The sequence below is a fragment of the Betta splendens genome, chromosome 4, assembly GCF_900634795.4.
Source record: "Betta splendens chromosome 4, fBetSpl5.4, whole genome shotgun sequence".
In the NCBI taxonomy this organism is placed as follows: Eukaryota; Metazoa; Chordata; class Actinopteri; order Anabantiformes; family Osphronemidae; genus Betta; species Betta splendens.
This window is the reverse complement of record NC_040884.2, coordinates 15,868,012-15,889,607: the sequence shown is the minus strand read 5'-3', so window position 1 is coordinate 15,889,607 and position 21,596 is coordinate 15,868,012. Positions and strand designations below refer to the sequence as shown.

Below are 21,596 nucleotides of genomic sequence, written 5' to 3'. Positions count from 1 at the left end.
TAAACGCGAGCGTCCCCCCATCACGGAGCTCAGAGAGGCGATTACACCGCGACGTGTGAAAACGACAACACGGGCACAAACTGCAAAAAAAAAAAAAGGCTAAACTTCTTTCATTTTTGCTGTGACACCAGACGAGAGAAACAAGTCTCTCTAATGTCTATCAACTGTCAAAGAAGCTCTTGCTGGGTTTTGGCTTTGTATTACTCATGAAGGGGAAGCGCATTCTGCTGACACCTGGGCGCTAAGCTCATCATTGCACCACTTTGTTGTCAGAAGCATGATGGATTTTCCGGCTTTCATCCTTAAAGATGTTGGATTTTTCCTAAAGATTCTGACTCCTCTCCACCCCCCCCACCCCCCACCTCTTTGTTTCCCTCATGGTCCAACTGTGCTGCTAACCAAACAACTGCTTCTCCATTTCCATTTGCAGCTTTATTCTCACGTGGTGTGATCAAATAATACATCTATCGGATCCCATCCTGGGTACAAAGAGGAGCGGGAACTGAGGAAGGAAATGACAGTCAACAATCATCAAGCAGGACTGATTCCTACCTGCGCGTGTGTCACTCTCGTGCTTTTTTCCTTGTCAATAGTGATTTAAACGCTTGGTGGTGTTATGGAGATTTAGCCTTTCTTTGGGCATAACCTTGGTGAAATGTGACTGTATTTCTAAACGAAAATATTTCATGTGAAAACAAACAAAAAAAAGAATATGTCTGGTCTCGAAAGTCTCAAGAAGGCAGCGCTGCTGTGCTGGTTCCCTGCAAAAGCGCACTGTGCTTGGAGGATTTCATAATTGCATCAGCCTTGAGAATTTATTGCAAATATTTTTTATAGTTAAAGATGCTGAGAGCCACAGCTTTGTTAAAAAAAAAAAAAAAAAAAAAAAAGCAGAAGAAGTGGGCTGGTTCTGGGAGGTGCGGACACCTCCGAGCCGAACGCAGTGTCTTTGTGAGGCGAACAAAGAGGAGCCTCTGACATCGCTCTCCACATCCAGTCGCCTACACTCCGCTCTTTGTTTGCAGTTGATCCGCAGGTGACGAGCGTGACCTCGCCGGGTCAGACGCCGGCCCTCTGGGGGTCTCCACAACCTTCTCTATCTATCTCCTGCTTCTTTTACACACTTGATTCCTGTCTGCCCGCTCTCTGCAGCTTTCTGAGTCCCCCCCCCCACAGCCCCCCACCCCCCCTTTGGTATTCCTGTCTCCCCATCCCTCTGTTCCCTCACTGCTCTGCTTTCTCCAGCCTAGCTTGAGTTATTGATTTCTGTAAAGGTTGAGTGCAGCCGCTGCATTTCTTTCTCTTTTCCATCGTTCCCCGACTCTCTTTCCTTTCCTCGAGTCTTTTTTTTCCCACCTTTCACGAGCGGCGTCCACCATAAAACAGAATCACATTGGTTTTCAGTCAGTTGCTACATTTCCTTCCTACACTTCTCTTTGAACTGCAACTTAAGGAAACCGTCCTAGAATCTCCCTGTGCTCCTTCGTCTTCTATTCCTGCTCTGCCTTGACCTGTTCTGGACACAATGAGTTATGCGACTGGACAGAGCATCAAACACAACCCCTAGACATGCTGCCTACACTTAAACTCATGTTCGTTTCAACCCTCTAGCGCCCGTATTTGTGCATAATAAACACGTGATCAATGATACAAGTTTATCACTTATTGTAAATTAAATGAGATTCGTTTCATGAGCCATCTGACCGATTGTGACAATGAGGTATTTCTCTCCATCCTTTCCTCGGAGGCGCTCTGTGCTGAACCACCGGCCACCTGGGTCGTCTCTTCTGCTCTCCAGGCTACTGCTGGTGCTTTCTACCACCTGAGGTGCTTTAAATCCTGTAACCACAAGCTTTTTTTTCTAATGCACTCAGAGAGGGCCAAAAAAAATCCTAGCTAAGAGCTGTTAACCGAGGGAAGCTTTATGGAATAACTCTGTTGCTGGGGTGATAATCAAAGTATTCATTGTGTTGAATATTATTCCCTCTACCTTTCTGTCCTAGATTAAAGAAACTCTTAAGCTCATTAAAAGTTCTCCTTCCAACAGTTTTTTTACCTGAGCTCTTTTAACGTCTAAGATGCTTTGTGACTATTTTTTTAATCTATTATTCTTATTCATGAAGATCAAAGTCTGAAAACGTGATGATTCTAGGGATTTTGTCACGAGGAGCACCTTTGTGAACACGGCTCCTGGATCTTTGCACTCCAAGGGTTTCGCCCCTTTAGTTTTCTTTTTTTCTCTTCAGGCTTGAGTTTGACACGTCTGCCGCCTTCTCATTACAGGACAAAAAGTCTCTCCCCTGCGTTCGCGTTATGTGTGGATGTGCGTTCGAGTCTTTGCCTCTAGGGTGTTGGCGTGGTCTGGATCAGGGAAAGGAGGTCATGTAGGGAAACCCTCCTCTTTTATTGAGCTGCATTTTTCTGTTCAGGTTATTGTGGTGAACTCATCAGAATTAGAAGTGTATGTACGGGAGCAGAATGTGATGAACTGTACAGACTGTGATCCTTAAGGCCAATGTGTGATTTGGGGAATATACAGTGGCCTCTTCTACAGATAATAACAGGCCATGTTTAAAAACCTGAAAACATTTTGCAACAAATTGCCAATTTGTCCTTGCAAGTGCAGTTTTATGATTTAGTATATTAAATGTTACTCGCCCGTCCATCATCCCCTAATAACCTGTCTATAATGTCTAGTGGCTGGTGATGACCACATTAGTAATGAGGACATGGCTGACAGGTGAAGCTGCACCTGGCTCGCAGAAGCTCATTACAGAGTCTTAATGATGTGCAGTGTTTCATAATTAGGAAACTTCTCAGCCCTCGGCCCAATCTCCCTGTTTGGTTGCCACGTCGGCTGGGGGGCAGCGCGGGCGCTTTGGTTTGGTCTGACTGCTTGAATGCAGACTGTCAGAGAGATCTGTGCAGCACTCATTAGATATGCCCATAGAAGGCTCTGGAGGAGTCTGCAGTAGGACACGTACAGGATAGTGGAATTGGAGTAAGACTGAGAGGGGTGAGGAAGTTTGGAACTTCTGTCAGGAAGTGTGTAATGAGCACATATGTGTTACAGTACTTTTCACTATGTTCTGTTTTCACTGTTTTTGTGTTTTCCTTACTCAACTGGAATTAACATATGTATGATGTGTTTGTGTATAATCTGTTTTCAAGTCCAGAATTTTAATTGGTGTTTAAATTCCCTCCGGCTCGGCAATGATGAAGATTCTGTAGTATAAAATCCATCGCCATGAGTTTCATAGGCGGTGGAAACTTTCACAGGTGCTTTACATACAGCCTTGTGTGAGTCAGTGAGTGCCTGAAGCATTGGTATTCATTTATTCAGGAATCTGTTCCAGGTTTAGTATTGACCATAAAAGTGACAGAATAAGAGCGGAACGGCTGATTAATTAGACCGTCGTCGACTGTTTTTTGAGACTCTGTTTGCCAGGCAGACACCGTTGCTGCAAGTCGGGGTAGCTCTGAAACTAATCTGTTCGGAAGAGGGTGAGACAACAGGAGGTGGAGAGCGAGAGCTGCCGGGCCAGTTAATGAGGGCCAGAATAATTGAGCCGAGGTTCGCGGGTCCTGTCTTGCTGCACAGGAGAGCAAATGATGAATGCGCTTCAATCATTTGAAGACAGGCCTTCATCATTTCGCTGGAGCTGTCAGACAGTTATCAGGCCTCACTGTAGGCAGCCGGAGAGACGAGGCTTCGTCCATAATTGAAAATCGAGTTTATAAATGTCACATGTATCTGTCCATATAAATTTAAAGGTGGGAAATCCCCGTTGGCGCGCAGCATGTAGAAGCCTGACTGTAGCCATCAATCCAAAGTTCAACGTTTTAGTCAATAGAGACGAATACAAGCGGTGGATTTGTTCATTATTAACAAGGGGCATGTTAACAGCCTCAGTATGAGACTCTGCCTCAGGCCTTCAGCCTTTCTCCTAAAAATTAGATCCTTCCGCAGCTAAACCGCGAAAATGACCAAATGTGAATGAACCTATTAATCAGGTGCCACATTCATCATTGGGAACAGACTTTTCATATTAAACCAAATCGACGGATGTTGTGCAAGATAAACATTTGTTTTGAAGTTTTAATGCAACGATAAATGCCTTTTCTGGAAACATGAATGGCTCGAAAAGCAATTAGAAATTGACAGACAAGGAGCTGATCTACGACAGTGTTTTCATTTATGTTTGGTAACGCGTTTGAAGCGGTTATTCTCCGATAGCTACTTTTAAAGCCTAATGGGCTGATAATGGAAAAATAACCTTTATGATCTTTGCTGGAGGGAAAATATTTAAATACTAGGGCGATTACTTTGACTTTCCCATGTGCTTTCTTTTCCAAAATTCATTATGAAGTTACTTCCGCAGTATATGTATTCACCTTAGAGTATCTATATTCAAGGTCTCCGTCCTCCGCTGTGGTTTCTGAGGAAAATAGGAACGCTAATCTATTCTGGTGTAATCATGCTTTGACCTGGCTAATGGAGGCAGTGTACCCCAGGGCAAGATGTAATCAGGAAGACAGTTAATAAAATGAACAAGCTTTACTGGTCTTCTAATGCCCCTGACCTTCCCTGAGGGATGCCACTCACACACGCGCACACACGCTACACGCATGTGCCTTGACACCACACATACGTGACGCAGAGTCTCAGGTACAATGTAAACACATGGATGATAACAAGGAGACATTCATTCAATAAGACCATTATTATTTACAGATCCTTCAACCCTCCTGCTATCGTCTCTCCTACAGGTCACCTATTCCAGAACAAAGGCTCCGATGAATCACATTCCATAAAAAATGTCTAAAGTTCAGGCCAGAACGTCAGACAGGACTGAATATCTACAGTATGGCTGCATTTTATAATGTGTTAGGGCTTGTCTCTCCACTCCAGGTCGCACACACAGTGGGGCACGAGCCCAGAGAGTGTGTTGAGTCCACAAACAACTGTCAACTGACTAACTGACAGCTCACTGACAGAGTGAATACACATGCCACTTAGTACTGACTCACGTTTCTATCATTAACAGATTTACACTGCACACGCAGGCGCACAGACGTTTAAAATGAAAATACTTCCTTCAGAAGGCAATAGGAATCACCAGGGACCCCTCACATGGTGATAAACCCCAGTTACAAATGTACGGCCCACCACAGATGTTCTACTTAGTCACTAATTTCAAGTTTTGCCTCATTTGAGGGCCGTGATGAACCCCAACAACCTTTCGAGCTAAGTATCCTGACGTAACACCATATAAAGGACTTTCGAACATGTTTTGCAAATGTGAAAAGTGATGCAATGCTTCTGCTCAGTCCAACAAAGTGCTTCAACAGCACCGAACATAATTAAAAATGTAAAAAGCAACATTTTGTATTTACCAACTTTGCTGCTTCAACATATTCCTGAGCAACAGCAATATGAGAAAATGTACCATGATATATACAGGGTATTAATTTTAACCATCTTCACAAAGCAATGCTGATGCTGGTATAAGTGAAACACAGTCTCTTTGTCCATACACTGGAACTCTGTGTAATGATAAACCCTGTTCACTCTCCAATCGCGGTTTTACGATATTACCAGCTTAGATACAGCTTCAGTCCCTCGATGTGAGATGTACTTCAGCCACTTGGCGGATTAGAGCAGTGCATCAAGGTGCTTGCAGCAAAATGAAAATGTAATTCTCTGATTGCTTGAGGGACGTACAAGATGAGGGACTGGGAATTATTGCCCATTGGAACATGATCGCTGGCTGCTAACGGGAAGTCCCTGATGCTGTGACACCCCCCAAACGGCAAAGTCCCTGCCATAACTCCTGGAGGTCATTCTGAGGGAATCATTCCCAGGAAGATTATGCCTGATGAGCGATAGGCCGCCCCTCTGCGGAAGTACAAGTGGAAGAGGTCCCCTTGGGGAATGGGAGCAGTCGAACCGGCTGAAATTGCCCCGACAGGGCATACATGCTTGAATGCATGTACAAAGACATCTGACTTAATACAGTCATGGGACAGACAATGGGGCATATACCGCTGGCAGGAGCAGAGTTAACCACTATCGACAGCGCAAATGGGTATTGACTGACTGCTGGCGACTGTAAAAACTGGTGGCAAGAAGGAAGGTGTTCAATTAAAATTAATTAGCTGTGTGGGTAATTTCATACAGTTCTATAGGAAGATGGCTGGAAAAAAAAGAAGTATATCAAAGAATGAAAGTTTTTAGGTTGAAGCTGTGAGGAAAGGGGATCATTCTGTTCCACTGAGGCAGTGAGTCAACTTATACTAGAATTATCACCTTTCAACTTAAAAGCTAAGAAATTATAATGTGTGAAAGTAAAATTTATGGCACCTTCCAGATATAAATTTTTCCTAATACTGGGCTAATTAGCTACGACAGCATCACAAGTAAGAATAATTCACAACACTTGCCAGACACAGTATACAGAAACTTTCCGGTAGCGCCCGGATTTTTTGTGATTATCACGATTATTATCAAAAAGCTCACGAGGCCTCGCTGTGCGTGCACGCGCTCACACACAGCAGCAGCAGGAGGACGGCTTGCGATTTGCATACACCACACAGAAGACCGCTCTGTGAGAGACAGCGGCGAACGAGAGGTGATGAACCGTCATGACCTTCACAACCGTTGGCAGTAAACCGTAAACAGAAACGGAGGCACGGGGGGGAGAAAAAGCGGGCGAGCGAAGGGGAGAGAGTGCAGTAATTGGACGCCGGCGTAAAATGAGCAAACAGATATTAAACCGCGGTGGAGGGGTCAGGGAGCACATTTCTTACTAACAAGGCACAGCAACCCGCAACCGATGTTGTTGATGTTTTATTTCCTACCGCTGAGTTCTCCTTGTATTCCCACTCAATGGAAACTTGGCTTCTAAAGCCGCCAACCAACAAGGCAACGCTTGTTCAGCTGTATCAAGACCAAATTAAGGAAGCAGAGATAGAAAGAAGAAATGTGAAGCTTTTGTATGTATTACACTGCTTTTCCCTTTTGACCTCATCAAGTTCTTTTTATTGCTCTTTAGCAATAACAGTAGACACCTTTATTCTATTCTGCTCTGTTTAACTATATTTTTCTTTACCAAACTACGTTCTTCTTCTCTCTACAGCCATTCATTCCCCTCCTCCTCTGCAGTCCATCTAACAATATGAAGCACAGCCTCTCACAGGCTCAAATCCCTGCAATCTCGGTTGTTTTGTAACTTAACACTCCCATACACATGCGGGCGCAGACACAAACACCTGAACATAGCACACAAATCTCAAACGGCTCTGGAGATGGAGGAAGACAGGGGGTTATTGAGATGAAGCATGGGTCCTTGGGGGCGACAACGTGGGCATGATTGTCTGCTCTGCAAGCCTCCTCTTCCCTGAAACTCCACAGACACTAAACCCCAGCAGCAACCACCGCTAACCACCGACGGGGAGGGACGGAGAGTGCAGTATTTCAATTCCCTGCCTTTTGCAATTCATCACCACCCTCTAATGGCAAACTGTGCAGTTAAGCTATCGCTCGCTGGAAGAAAAACAGGGGTTCTTCAATCAAGCTGTCTGATAAAAAAAGCAAGGTGCGGGTCAAGCCAACTTCTGCAACTCATCCCTGTCCTGAAATAGATTTGATGGCATTAAGAAGACACTACATGTCGCCTGCTCAGAAAAAAGTCAAGCTCTCCTAAAACTTATCTGTGAAACCACTCAAATGGCCTAAGAGCTTCACATTGACCAGTAAACATTTCTTTAGACATTATCTCACAGCGTAATGTTTCCTGGAGAAGCAGCTCTTAGCTTCTCTTATATTAGCTCATGGCACTTAGCAAGATGCCTGTTGATAAAACCCATCTAATTTTATTTATGCATCTGGGAGATGGATGCATCAAGTGTAGACTACAGTCTAATTTAATCTAATACAACAACTGCCATGAGTTCTTACTGTACACTCATTTTAATTACGGTGGTTGAATCTAGTTCACTCCACCGCCCACTGTGGACTCGGTAACAAATACATACTGTATGACAATTAGTTAATTATGTGTGTATATATGCAAATTTGAGGAAAGCAGAGAAAAAGAGCGATGCTGATGAGAAACCCAGACCAAATGTATGTGTAAAGTTACATAGGAGCGTTGCATGTGGGAAGGCTAAGTACGGCATGATTGATGCAGGTCCCTCAGTAACAGCATCCATCACCATCATCGTCTGTACAGTAACTACGCCGCTTTTTCTGGAGTTTGCAGAAGGGGAATGCGGGTTTCTAGGTGAAAGAGAATGAGTGTAATTAGAATAAGAGACACTGGGTTTAAAGGAGGAAACAGCCCCAATAGGCCAATATTGTTTTAAATTCACAACGCGGTGCCAAGATTCATCACACGCAGCGCAGCAGGAGCCGGTCCACTGACGTAGCATTTTAGCAGCACACCCACGACACTACTTACAGTATATTTATTAATGCTTACTTAATACTTTAGATCACACATCCCAGGGATATTCTGATGGAGCGGGGCCACCCGGTGTGTGTATGGCTAATAAGGCTCCCCCATAGCCACACTACTGGAGAAAACACACAATACGTTCTCTGGAATGAAAAAAAAAATAAAAATGGAGACGCACACAGAAAACTTGATGCGGGATTTAAAAGAGAACGACGTAAGCCGAACATTTTGAAGCACAGATACAGAAAGGCTGCACAACAAAGCACACCCCACCGCCGGTGTTCCCAATAGTCACGCCACGTTACTGTATGTGATCCTGTTAGCGCTCCTGAGCGACCGTACGGGAAGGATTGTGGGGCGGCGAGCACTGAAGAGGCAGTAGGCTTCTCAGAGCCACGGGGATAGAAGGCTAAATGACAGATCATACACAGATTTAAACACCGCAGGATGGCCCAAGGCAAGCTGGGAGCCACAGACAAGAACCCTTACATGGCAACACACACGCGGCAGGCGAATGCTCAAACAGATGAACTCTCGCTGTGGTTCAATTCACAACTGCTTCCTTTTAAATCGCCGTTTCAAGACCTGATGCATCGTAATGGGCAGACGAGGCTCGACAGCTTTGAGGGCTGCCCGGTACTCGGAGGGCAGTAGCTGCGGTGCGCTGTCTTCCTCCATCTTTTAGTTTATCACGGGGTTCCTGACGCTGCGAGCTGAGCTCCCGTGCGGTCGGCGATGAAAAATCCCCGTTTCGTGAGGAGGGAAATGAGCCAGGTTGATCCTGCAGGGCTGGAGCGCTCCGAAGGCCACGCCGTCGCACGTAATGTCCTTTGAAAAGAGTTGGCCTTTTAAAAACGAAGGGGAATCAGCGCGCGGCCCGGCTACATTTGCATGCACAGAGGTGACTCGGTATCTGGCTGTGAATCTAATCTCAGTTTACAGCCCGCCACATGGCACGAGTCTTCCCGCGCACCCTGAAAATGGATTATGGTAATGCCATAACTGCCTTGGAAGACGCAGTCAGGAGGAAACATCAGGGGCCCCCCTGTAACCGCCTGCAGAGGTGCACGGCAGGAGTCATGACTGGAGCGAGATCCGCTAACGCACGCTTACGTGTAGCCTTTCATATTCATCCTCCCCCTTTGTCTCTCTGCTCTGCATTTTTATTTAGTGTCTAGTTGCCTTTTCTTCCTTCCAGTCGATCCGCATGAAGCCGATGCACCTTTTGAAGTGGGCTACGGCTTTGTGACAACACCGGCTCCTGTTGTGATGCCTATTGTACGTGTGCAATGTTGCTGACAATAAGTACAATAAAAAACTAAAAAAAAAAAAAGAAAAAGGCATGGCTTCACGGTGAGGCAGAACGGATGGAGAGCGACACGGCATCTCAGGCTCTCCGGTTGTAATATTTCTCAGAGCGTTGTGATACTGTGCTATTTTCCACTCCACAAGGCACAAAACCCACCATGCACCAAACAACACTCTCTCTGTGAGAAGTTGAAGGTGCCCAGTCAAGTTACTGTAAAACAGACACCGACAACATGCAGCATCAAGGAGGCAACCACACATTGTTCACCCGCGCAGCTGCATTCTTTGCTGGTAAATAAGCAATGGAGACAATACGAATGTTAAGGACAAATGAGGAGGCAAGAAGTCCAATGTGAATGAGAAACACACAATGGGCTCCAAGGAATCTGACTGGACTTACAATATGAAAAGCCAAACGCTGGCCTGGGCAGAAGCAAACCTACTGTATGCGAGTGCTCACAAATGACATCAAACTCTTTGATCCTGTAATTGGATGGGATTAGTTTGGGCCGAGAGAGGCGGCTCTAAACATGGCTGAGCCACAGATACAATTTGCATAATTAAAAACCATAGGGGTTTGTAACAAGTGAGTGCGACAGAACAAAAGAGGGTGATTTAGTTGGGGTTGGGTGCAGGTAGCGTCACGCCCCAGTAAGTCGGGTCGATTTAAGCAGAGACAGAGATGGTTTATAGCTGTTTGAGTTAGTTCACTCACCTCTGAGAGCATTTCACCTTATTTCCTTCAAAAATAACAGCACAGTACAGTATGTTCCACAATGGAACTGAACCAGACCCACAGGTCATCGGATTTATGATCTTCCTTTATACTGTATCATAGTCTACATCTAAGCGAAACAGTGTAATAACTGTATCCGTGCCGACATCCAATATTTAACACCTAAAAATGAATTACATGAATATTTGTTTCTTTTTGCCACCCAGGTGATGCGGTAGCACTGCATTATGTCAGCGTCTTCATTGAGTGTCCTACTGTAGTTTAGTCTGAGGTCTCCAAGTCAAGGTTGAGGGAAAAGAGCGCCAACTGCAATGCATCATTCCGGGACAAACTGAATGAAAACCTAAATTGGAAATGGCTCCCACCTTTGTCGGGTCAGCGATCTGTGTGTGTGTGTGTGTGTGTGTGTGTGTGTGTGTGTGTGTGTGTGTGTGTGTGTGTGTGTGTGTGTGTGGGGAGTGAAACTGCATGTTGGGCGCTTTCTTGAGCAACGGAGTGCAACTGCTTGAAAGGCAGGTTGAAGTCTTTGAATCCCTTTAGACGTAAATTGCCTTTCATGGTTTTTCATAAATCAGGCAGGACTTCGCACGTGTGGCCTCGCTCGCTCCCCGTGCTCCGAGGCATCTCTGCTGCTCCGTCCCTCCCCTTCGTGCTGCTGCTGAGCCTGGGTGTCTGTTTGTATGTAGCAACCTGACAGGCCGCGCCTGTCCCCACCCCCCTCCCTCCCTCCACCCGTCTTCCCTGCTAACATTGTGATCCATCTTGCCGCGTTTTCGCCGGGGCCTCGTTGTGATCCTCGTCGTCAGCCGCCGTGCTGCCCGTCCGACCCGACCCGACTCCACCCGCCCCTCCCTCCTCGCGCCGCCTCATCCCCCCACTCCGTGCGCCCCCCTCCCTCCCTACGTTCCACCCGCCCTGCGTTCCGCCGCCTCCTCCCTTCTGCCCCCTGATTCTCTCCCACTTGCCGTCACCCCTCCCCTTTCCCCTCCCACGTGTTTATTCCCACCTCCCTGGGACTCAGCCACGGAGGCAGTCAGGGGAGGCTCGGAAAAGCTTTCTCCCCAGGCTGCTGACCCTTGTCAGTCAGGGAAACTGCCCACCACTGCTTGCCTACACAGCTGGAAAATTAAGGATTTGTGGAGGCGAGAAGGTTCAGAGTCTCTGTGTGTGTTTGTGTGTGCGACGGGAGACGGAGAAGTTCTCACAGACGGACCTGTGTATGTACGACTGCATCACGAGCCCATGCAAGTCCTTGTGAGCTGATGAGTGAGAAAAGCTAACACCCAGGTTTTGTTAAGCCTGTGTAACATCACTGCTGTTGTTCCATCCATCATCCTAACTGTTTTTCCAATAGCCAAGGGGGAACTGGAGCTGATCCCAGCTGTCATTGGGTGCGAGTCAGGATACATCCTGGACTGGAGGTCAACAGTCCATCACAGGGCCGGGCATTCACCCATTCACATCTATGAACGCAACTACAACACTACAACACAAAAGCTACAACAACTAAAAACAGCCAGAGTTCACTCACATTTGAATTGTCTGCTCATAAAATTAACAAAAGTGACAATCAAAGAACACTGTTTGCTGCAGTATTTCCATGGGAGGTGATCACGCACAGGAGCGAGTAACGATCAAAGGGCACGATTGCAAACAAGCCGCGCGACACGCGAGAAATCTGCACAAACAAAACCCACACAAACAACTGGCGCTAACTAATTACAGGAGAATGCCACATGGTACATCAGCATTGGATAAGACAAACATCATGAATATTCACCGGTTTGTTTACTCTTCCTGCGCGAGCGGAGACAAAAAGCACTCGGCGGAGATGTCACCGTGACATGGAGTCACACGCTGACACAGACCGGAATTCACTGTCATTCCTACAAACACCAGACGGACGGCTGTTGACAGACAGAGGCACACAGAGGGTTATCGAAATTATCCATCTGCAGCTGAAGACGCACACGAGACACACACACACACACACACACACACACACACACACACACACACACACACACACACACACACACACACACACACACACACACACACACACACACACACTCACACTTCTCCAACTTTGCCTCCAACTTTCCTTGAGTTAAGCTTCAAAGCCCCTCAAGGTCAAGTGGGATAATCAACTTTCCTCCCTGTGTTGCTTCATTAGCGCCACTGAGTGATATTTCCTCTGTCTTGCTCCTGTTGTGCTTCCAGTTGCTCTAATCTCTCTGTGCCCCACTATCCCACTGTAATCCGGGCGCTGTGTTAAAACTGCCTCCAGCGATTGCTGCATGCACCCTCGGAGATGTCAATAAACCATGCACTGGCTGATTGCAGACACACTGCTGCATGTGTAGACACTAATGATGCAGGAATTACTCTGCAGCCTGTAATATAAATGAGCGTGTGTGGGGATGAGGAGGGCAGCCGGTCGTCGGTGCACGGATGCATTGGATGCGTGTCTTCATAAAGGAGCGGGGAGCTCTTACTCGTGTGATCCATCACTGAATCCTCTGTGTTTAACGATCGGCTGGGGGGGTCACACGGCGCGGCTCGTCATGCGCTCGCCGTCCCCGGCAACCTTGGGGAGGACAAAACTGAGCCGAGCACTGTCACAGAAAGCTTTATAATTGAGATCAATCCCTCAACTCATCACAAACAAGAAGACAGTATTATAATTACTCCTCAAGTGAGCGGTTTCTATTTTTCCATTTGCTTTTTATCTTTCCGCCAGGCGGCGGCCATATGGCGCCTTGTTCGTGTGTGTGTGTGTTCTCATTTCGGCGTGTTGCATGTGAGCTGGTGCAAGTGCAGCTCGGAAAATCCCATTAAGAGGGATATGTATTAGTTTGCTGTGTTATTCAAGGCTTTCTGGGACATTAGCGGCGACATATATTTCAATGTCAGTGCAAACGGTAGAAAACAAACTAATCTGCCTCTCCTCGCTTTTTTCCTTCTTCTGCTCCGTCTTTCACGTGTTTTCTTTTGTCTCTGTCTCCACACATCCGTCTCTGTCCCACTCGGGCATCTCTGTGCTTTCTCAAAATGCATTTTGCCCCTCATCATTTGTGTCTCCGTCTCTCCTCTCATTATGCGCATCTCTTTCTCGCGCGGTCCAGTTGCGCGCGGTGCAAATAAATCCTTCCTGCTCTTGCTCATGCGCTCAACAACAGCGATCTCCCCAAGCCCAAAGAAAATACAGAAATCAATACCAACCACGAGGCATCGGAATCTGAAGAAGCACACAGTGGATTAAGCCCAGTTATGCCACGCGCACACTAAAATCCAGGTGCCTGCTTTGTTCTAGTTACGAGGAAATAACAAAAACACAGATGTGGAAATAATGACACACACGCACGCGGCCTGTTGGAACAGCTGCAGAGCTCTTTGTTTTTCTTTATGAAAGGAGCAGCGTGTTTACTGTGATACGCTTTGTACAGACATACTGGAACACGTGAGCCTCCATCGCATCAACATGTGTATTATACAAACTCACATAAGCTTTTGCAGCAGATCCTATGTATACCTGCAAAGAAGACGATGGAGGAAACAGCTGGGTTGCATCACCATAGTAACCTAGGACGCACAGCCAACGTATATTTAGTACATTTAACATATTAACATATTAAATATAAGTTTCAGAATATAAATATTGCTAATAAGAGATTAGACACATTGCGCTCATAAATGTAGATGGTCCCCTGAAGATACACCAACTGCCTCGTTATCACATTAGCTTAATGGGATTTTGTGCTAAGAGCTTTGTCTTAACTCAAAAGGTCAGGGCTGTGGGTTCAGTAACTCAACACAATGCACGATTAAAATAATCCTCTGTGGAGACAGATATGACCTTGCATATATTTTATTTACTTAATAAGTAGGCGCAAAAAACAACCTGCTATTGAGAACCTCCTTGTATTCCTCTTCGCTGAATACTAAACCTCTATATCCATGAAAATGAGAATTTCCCAAAGGAGATCAATAAGCTGTCACGTTCACTTTATCTCCAGCCAGTATGCTTACTTCAGAAATCTCTACTGCTCGAATGTTAACCGTGTAGAGTTCGCTCTCTAAGGGGACTCAGCTTAATGCTGCCATCTGACAACAAGCTCCACTCCAGTCTCCTATATTAGGAGCATGGACGTCCACAGGGGATAGAGTCAAGCTGATAAAAAACTACCGCACACACACACAAATACATGCAAGTTCCTTTTCCTTTTAAATGTATTGACACCGTGTGGAGCGGATGCATTAAAACTCTCCATATGCTGCATTTAGAGCATCAGCTAGAGGGCCTAATGAAACACACATATTACCAAAGTCCTACAGAGACCGTCATTAACACAATCAGCTCTGGTGGATTGGCAATTCTTCTTTACAGATCTACAAACTGAGCAATAACACAAGTTGTTAGGTGTGTGTGTGTCTGTGTGTGCACTGCATTTATGTGCGGCGCCTTTGAGTATATGTGGAGCCTAAGGCCCACCCGTCAGCCCTGAGCATTTCAGAGAGGAGATGAGATACAAAAACTAAATAGAGAAATGAATTCTGTACATAGAAGATGGAGACGAAAGTGGAAAACACGGGAAAAGCAAAACAACAGAAACAGATAAATAATAAAAACTAAAGGCCTCTTTCCTGCAAATTCATTGGGTTTTTATAGCAGCAGCTTTGTGCCGCTTGTATTTTCTAAACTCTGAAGTGATGCTGAAAACATATTTACAAACCTCCAATAACTCACCTGGGCTGATTTAACTTCAGCCCCGAAGACCATTACGGAGTTTAATGTGCTACGTTGAACTGTAATGCACACAGGGATAATAGCAAAAGCATTAGCAAATGGTTCACACGGCTGTACGCTGAGTGCTGCCTTTTATATATGGATAATGGACTCGTTTGCGGGATCTTTATATTGACTGATGTCTAATTTTGTCTGAAACGAGCAAAGGCAGGAGCCGACAATCAGGCTGCGCGGTTGGACCCCGCTCTGGAACAAAGGCCTGTAATCAGAGGTGTGATGTACAGCGTTTTAAAAGGACAGCAGAACCCCATCCACGGTTTTAACCTAAGCCCATGGATCCCAACGCACACGGTGAAGCACTGACAGCATTGTTAGGTTAAGCAGCTGTGTAGTCAAATGGATGCGTGAGTTATAGCCTCGCGTGGCTCCAGCAATTACACTGAGGGTGAAAAACCGAAACACAACATTTGACAAACAGGCTAAAGTTTGATGGTAAAATATATCGATATGCAATGACTGGATGAAGAACTTGAACAGATGTCATGACCTAAATGATTAAAAACATTACAGTTACTACGCTAAAATGTTCCTTTAAAGTTGTTTTTTCGGTACCAAGATCTAAGTTTAGTCTATTTATCGCAACATTACTGGAAGCGCTCGAACGCTGAGACTTGTACCGTTTCAGAAAACTGATTGGTATTCTTCTGCAGCGCATCTAACCCAACACACAGCAAATTAGGACTTCAAAAGACTTTTACCTCTTGAGCGTGAGCCAGTTTACCGCTGCCGAGACATGGCCCCGAGCTGCCCGCACCATTTGATCTTTGCCTGTGCCCCGAAACAAAAGCGCGGATCTCGCAGGCGGGCGGCGCCGGGCGCGTCGGATCCTCACCCGCGTGACAAATATGAGAATGAGTCAACTACTTAGCAAGTGAATCCACTCAGGCTTGTCCCAGCCACAGGAATGAGCCAAATGGTCTCTCCTTAAAAGATATTTAATGAAGTTCCTTGAGTAGCAGTAAAATAAAGGCCAGGGTTTTAATTAATTCTAACAAATGTATTTTATGTGCATGTTGACTATTAAAGCTTGAGTATAAGCCGGCTTTATGTCCCCGCTAGTGATGGAGCAGCTCTCTCAGTCCGACTGTGGGCAGATGGAGAGACGAGGTTACTGATTACTGAAGATGCTGAGGGGATGCAGCAGCTAATGGGCAGCGTCCACGTGAATGGCTCCCAATGTAAACACACACAGGTGGAAGGCGAAAACCTAAAAGATGAGCGGAGCAGAGCATCAGCAGCAGCCGACGGTTCCACCGCCGACACAGTGACACTCACTCTCGTGAGCTTGTGTAACAATAAGAGACGAATAGTGGCAGGAAAAGGCACGAGTGAAGAAATAAAGGCGATGGAGAGAGCGATGCAGTCACTGCAAACAGCCTATTGCCCGGGCGTAATGTGGTGTGCAGCGTCAGACTCCTTTCCATGCACACCGGCACCTGCGCGGCTGTAAGCAGTAAGTGCGGCACGCAGGTAGGCAGACACGGGGCGCGGGATAAGACACACGACTCTGTCAACACAACATATGACAGCATTATCCCAGGCAACGACGCGTCGCCAAGGCAACGGCGACCGGAGCGCACGCGTCACGGGATGTAAATGACTCGGGCGCCGCCGTGACGGATCGCGCGTTTGTTGCTCCGTTTCTCCTGGCTTCTTTTTTTTTTTTCTTCCTGTGCCGCTCCGACCTGTTCCATCAGAAAGTCCGGATGCAGGCTTTCGGGCTTATTCCGTCTGTTAATCTGCTGTGCTACACAAAGGCTAAGTTTACACGCCAGCCTCGAGTGGCTCCCATCAACCGAGCGAAGGCTCTCAGCTCAGATGCCCGTAATGGGTGGGGGGTGGGAAAAGGGGGGGGTGTTTTGGGTAAAAAAGCCGCCCATGGCCTTGAAAGGGAAATGGATCCTCATCAGTGCATTTAAAGCACGGAGAGATAGCGAGGATAATTTAACGTTAATTAGCATCTTGTCCACAGGGGGTAAGAAAAGGAGGAGGAAGAGGCGGACACTGGGGGTGAGAGAGAGACGCCTGAGGTGATAGTTCTCCTTTCTTTAGTCTTTCGATACAGGGGCTCCTGTTCTCTCTCAGTCCCTTCTGGCCTTGGGTGCTTTTACAAATTAATGACATTGTAACCAGAACATTAGTCGGGTAATGAAAGACATGGCACAATCGGGCAGCGTTCAGGCACAATAGGCTAATAACAGTGGATAATACATGAAATATAAAGATATGTTAAAAGGAATGATGTCATATAATGTCAAAAAGGCACAAAAAAGCCCCATATTAGCATATACTAAGCCCCCTCTCAGATCAGTAGACAGAACTACAACCCAAATGAGCGTTAGTGTTAGCTGATGGGAAAAGCAAGCGCATTCGAGCGAGGAGCGCTCGCTGCAGATTAGTTGAGGATTGCATATTTTCCAATTAAAGATAATTAGAGACGGACCTTTGTAGTTCAGCCGGGTGTCAGCGAGCCCCGTTAACATTTCACAGCGGCGAGCCATTATTGGTGGTATCTGTTATTTCTGCAGAGGCACGCAGGAGCTTAAGGGCAAAAGTGAGAGAGAGAGAGAGAGAGAGAGAGAGAGAGAGAGAGAGAGAGAGAGAGAGAGAGAGAGAGAGAGAGAGAGAGAGAGAGAAAAGCAACTGTCTGCCGCCGCGGCTCCGTTTAAAAAGGTTAATGAACATCAAAAACAGGAGCAGGAGGAAAAAAGGCTGCGTTAAGCAGAGCTGCATTACACTGAAGCAGAGCGGCAGCTATTAGCGTGGAAATCAAGACGCCGCGCGGCAGGAGCGTGCGTGCGCTGCTTCCCGCTGCTCGTGAGGCTGAGATTGAGACCAGACGCGTCCGAGTAAAGGACACCGGAGCAGGGTCGGCAGAACCTGGGCCCGACCCAGAGTCAGATACCGTGTCCCTGAGGTCTGGTTCGCTTTCCCCTCTTTCACTCCTGATAATTCTCCCTTTACTGCGCTCGCTCGCTGAACCCGCGCTAACTGCTGCATCCAGCGCCTCCTTTTAAGCGCTCTGTAGATTTTAACCGCTCACACAACGAAATCCTATAATGTAATAAAAAAAACGGGGGCCTGAAATAATGACACTTTATGATGATAACGTCTTTACAAGGGGCATAATAAGTTCCGACACGACTGGACAAAAATTGCTTTGACAATTGTGACTTTATGACATCGGCCCTGATTAATTGGCTGCGGTTTCGCTGACGTGGAGCGAACGCTGTTCTCAGGCTGCAAAGAGCCGGATATGCGGCACTTCCACTCATCAGGCTATTATCTCAAAACATTACTATTTGCTGTTACTGCATTTTGCTGCCAGTGATACTTCTCACTTGGGAATAATTTTGACTGATTAAATGACAAATATCTAACAAAAACGCTCTTAGTCAGCAGTTGGTGAGGAGTTCAACTTTTATATGTGGCACAGCCGCTGATGAAGGGACCCGCTGCTGCTAAGGATTTAATTTATCTCGCAGTCTTTATTACACTTGTATTTCCTTTCTGGCTCGTGTCTGATCCACATCACATGCCTCCATCGTCCGACTGCACAACAGCAAATGGGAAACATTTAGCATGATTAATATTCACAAAAGCCACATTAACTGGGCCAGTGGTTTCGCTAAATCTCTCTATAATTACAATATCTGTATGAAAAGCACATGTTTAGACACTTACGTCTTGCCGTTACAGTTCAGCGGATTGATGAGTTCATTCGTCATGTGATGGAAATATCTCCCTCGTCATTAGAGACTGGCGGCGATTCTATCAACGGTTTCATGCAGGTCTGCGACATGAAGCCAAGTCCATGAAACATCCACAGCAAAAACGGAAATTATGAACGGATTGAGAACAGAAAGGAGCAGCACTTTAGGATAACTTTTGATCAAAACTTCAACTTATCATCACCACTATTCTAATTTAGTGTTGGAATCTCTGTCCCTGAGGTTCATGTTAAACAGCTCAACCCCCAGTTAATGCTGCTCACACAATGACAATGGAACCAAGCAGTAAGTAAATGTGGATTGAAATTGTTTCCCACACTTTCCTGGAAATAGTTGATTACATTTAAAAACCATCTCCCGTGGTTCTTTTGCTGAACTGATGTGCTTGTAGTAAATTGGGAAATTGGACAATTGGAAAAAGGAAATTGGGAGGAAAAGAATCAAGAACAAAAATAGCAAATGTTACAAAGGAGAGAACAGACAGGAGGGGATTGTAAAAGTGTAGAGGAAGAGAGGGAACAGATGGTTTGGCCTCTCGTCAATTTGGATGCAGAAGTTGAGTTGGAGCTGAAGAGATGCGATGGAAGGAGATGAGATGTTGGATAAAGGTGAGAGTGAGGCAAACGGCGGATGGACGCGTGTGTCACTGTGAATGGGGTCTGGGTGTGCAGCCGCATGCATCAGCATCAAGCTCCCCCATTATTTCACCCGCTGGGGCCGCGAACGGAGCGCTTTGTGGACGGGGACAAGCAGCGATCGCTCACAGGTGCAGAAGGTGTCTAAGTTGGAGAGGGGGTGATAAAAAATGATAAAAGGACACAATGTGTTAAATAGGTGAGGCAGGGGTCAGACAATTAGACAATAACAGGCTAGGTTTCAAATTAGGGGTGTCACTGGTGGCACAGTATAATTCCCATTTAACGGTTCATTTAGCTCCAAAATGCCAGCCCTAGTGTAATAGATGAGATCTGGATGGGAAAGAAAAGTGGACGTGGAAGAGGAGCGGGTCTGCGTCTGTGTGCAGCTCCAGTCATGTGTGTGCGTGTGCACTGGAAATGCCGTTGACGGTGTAATTTGATGAAAGCTGACAGCTAATTTATGAAGCATATTTTTGGGTAAATGATTTTTCCCAGTGCTACTTTCTCACTCATTCTTTGACTGGTAATTGGATTTCCCCTTAACTTGCAATGTAGTGAATGAGGAGCAGACTAGTTAACGACGGCTCACACACACACACACACACACACACACACACACACACACACACACACACACACACACACACACACACACACACACCCTCTGGGTCTCGCTGCCCTCTTACTTCCAGGAGTGTCTTGTCATAGGACCCCCTGAGGTGGGTCGGTGTATATGCACGTAACTTTTGAATGGTGCTGTGAGGACATCCTGGTTGATCTCCAATCATCCAATGGCGGTTTGATGGCTTATTCCTGGCTTCAGGGTCAGGTTGCTATTCGTAGTCAAGCTGTGAATATTACAGCAGAATCTGCGGCGGCTCTTCTCCTCCGCTGGCAGGGCTCTACTTGGTCTAATCACTGGGATTAGGAGCAAATGCCAGCTGTGTAGTCATCCACAGACAAACAGTGGAAACAGCACATGACCTTCTTCTTGTGTCTACGTTCTTGTTTCCACGTCCATTAGACCAGTATACAAACAAGACAATATCTACTTGTAGTGATTACATTTTTGACTGACTAAAGGAAACAGAACTAAGGAAAAAACGCTCGCTAAGCTTTTATTTAATTGCATTGAAGCTTATTTAAGAGTAAATCCAACTTAAAAATGTGAGTAATGTCATTGTTACTTTCCAGCGACTGGTAACTGTCAAGTCTTGTCCTTCAAACAACCTCTTTAAAGTTTTCTGGACCAGCTACAGTAAAACATTTTAGCATCACAAACACAAAGCATCACAATGCTGAAATGTCCTCATGATGAGGACACGGGCCCAAAAAACTTAGACAAGACGTGCAAGGCCTCCTACAGCGCTGTAAGTGGTTTTAAACTAAACACACAAACACAAATGCTTTCATAAAAAAAAGAGATACTTGACGAAACACAAACAGCAGAATTCTGCTTTCTTTGTCTCGTCTGTCATCGCTAGAAGCAGCTGCACAGCTGCGAGTCCTCCTCTGCACTGCTTGAAAATGCTTCCGAAGCCTTTCCACTCCACTCAACTCAAACCGAGCGTAAGACAAATCAAACGCATCTAATCCAGGCAAACCTTACACAAATTAACCATTACCTAAGCCGGCCAAACTAATCTAAACCAAACTGACACAAAACCCTGCTAGGCCGCGCTCAAGCGAATCGCCGCCAAACCGACTGAGTCCAAACAAATCTAATGCAAATGAATGTAATCCAAGTTAATCTACTCCGAATGAGTCCAGCCAGGCCCCTGCCCGTTTCCAACAGTCTGTTTCGCTGCGTTTGCTTGTAATTCCGGCGCCGATGCAGACGGAGTGAGCATAATTCAAACAAACAGATGGGAGACATATTAAAAAAGGAAGAGCACGCTGCAGAGTGTCTTCCAC

General features: G+C 46.1%; 1 protein-coding gene across 3 annotated transcripts in view; it reads right to left on the bottom strand.

The window, feature by feature from the left end:
• The window catches only part of cntnap2a (contactin associated protein 2a), a 191,365-nt gene that overhangs the window by 42,865 nt on the left and 126,904 nt on the right, over window positions 1–21,596 (bottom strand). The gene's annotated exons all lie outside the window — the stretch shown is intronic.